This window comes from Suncus etruscus, chromosome 10, assembly GCF_024139225.1.
Source record: "Suncus etruscus isolate mSunEtr1 chromosome 10, mSunEtr1.pri.cur, whole genome shotgun sequence".
NCBI lineage: Eukaryota > Metazoa > Chordata > Mammalia > Eulipotyphla > Soricidae > Suncus > Suncus etruscus.
In genome coordinates, this window is record NC_064857.1 from 45,069,769 (window position 1) to 45,071,624 (window position 1,856).

Sequence of the window (1,856 nt, forward strand, 5' to 3'; positions counted from 1 at the left end):
TTAACCACATTTATTTTATTTTGTTTTATTAATTAATGTCTTTGTTTAAACACATTGATTACAAATATAATTGTAGTTGGGTTTCAATCATGTAAAGAACATCTCCCTTCATCAGTACAACATTCCCATCACTAATGTCCCAGATCTCCCTCCTCCACATCCCACCCCCGCCTGTACTCAAGACAGGCTTCCCTCATTCATTCACATTGCTTTGATAGTTGTCAGTGTAGATATTATTTTTTATTAAGTATGGGAACTAGGAATGTAGTTCAATAGTTGAGCACATGTCTTATATATGCTGGGTTTAATTTCTGGTAACACCACCAAGAAAACCTAACAATTACAAATCTTTGACTAGTTATGAAACAGAATATATTGCTTCTATGTTAATGAAAAAAAATCATACACTGATAAAAGTTTGAGTTTTAATTAGGTAATGGGAGGATTGTTATTTAATCTTTAATTGTGATAAAAACTATTGTGACAATTACATTTATTTAAATAGATTATAAAATACTTTGCACTTATATCATCTTTTAACTTGCTCAAGATAATAATTTACATAACACACATTTTTATAGATGCCTGGTATTGTCTTCCCGATTTTTGAGACTCAAAAAGGTAAATAGATTAAATAGCACCACAGAACACTGTGCTAATGTGCCATTAAATTAATGAGTAATGGAATCAAGAAGGAATGCTTCCATTATTGAATGATTAAATAATTTTTGATCTCTAAAATATTTTTATCTTCTGAAAATGTTCTTATTTTTATGTCTGCACTATTACATTTCTGTTTATTCACATATAAGAAAGTAGTCACTCGATAACCATTCTTTACATGACTGAAACCCAACTATAATTATATTTGTAATCAAGGTGTTTAAATAAAGATCTTTATCAAACAAAAAAGAAATTATCACTTGCTGAATTGATGTGTTAGTTTTAGGTACTTTTTGTGTTTTTAAAGAGAATAAAATTATTCCATAATCACAAAAAACACAAAAGTAGTCACACGATAACCATTATAAACTAGGACTATGAAGTAATAGAAAGACTTTTATAGCCTTTAGACAACTTTCTGGAAATAATTATTTTAGACCTTTGGTGGATTAATGTCGTCAGTGATACTGAGAAATGCACAATAAAAAAAACCAGGCCATGTCAATCCAGTGATACAACCTTGACTTCCTATCTATAGACCAAATTCAAATTATCTATATAAAGAAGCACATATATTTACAACATTTTCTTTTTTTTTTTTTTTTTTGCTGCTGGAAAAAATATGGAACGCTTCACGAATTTGCGTGTCATCCTTGCGCAGGGGCCATGCTAATCTTCTCTGTATCGTTCCAATTTTAGTATATGTGCTGCCGAAGCGAGCACTATTTACAACATTTTCATCAAGAATAAGTTTAAGTAAGTGAAAGAGTACTTACAGGCATCATTTGAGAATAGCTAGACGTGGAGTTAGATTTGTCTGAGTTCAAATTTGAGATCTTCCAGATATTCCGATTTATAATGGAGATGTTTGTAGTAATTAGGTTCCAATGTAATTTACATTTGTTTTCCACCTATCTTAGGTTTCTTCTTTACTTTCTCTCCATACTCTCCTCATCTCCACCTCTCACCTGCTACTCACTGACAGGAGGAAATATAGATAACATATTGGACTTGCATAATGACACCTGTCTGTTCCCTATTCCATTGATATGAGGGTCCATCTTTATTTCAAAAACATGATTATTTAATGACTACTGCTATATAGTGTCATTTGAAGTTGAGGAAAATGATTCCACCTACTTCTATTTCCTAAGGATTGCTTTAGCTAGTCATGAATGGTTATTGTTTCAAAT

The 1,856-nt window shown here is 31.1% G+C and overlaps 1 non-coding gene across 1 annotated transcript; it reads right to left on the reverse strand.

Moving 5' to 3' along the window:
- Positions 1-1,279: 1,279 nt before the first annotated feature.
- On the reverse strand, positions 1,280-1,386 carry LOC126021400 (U6 spliceosomal RNA). Its single transcript, XR_007499918.1, has one exon. It is a non-coding gene; the product is annotated as a U6 spliceosomal RNA (small nuclear RNA).
- Positions 1,387-1,856: the final 470 nt, after the last annotated feature.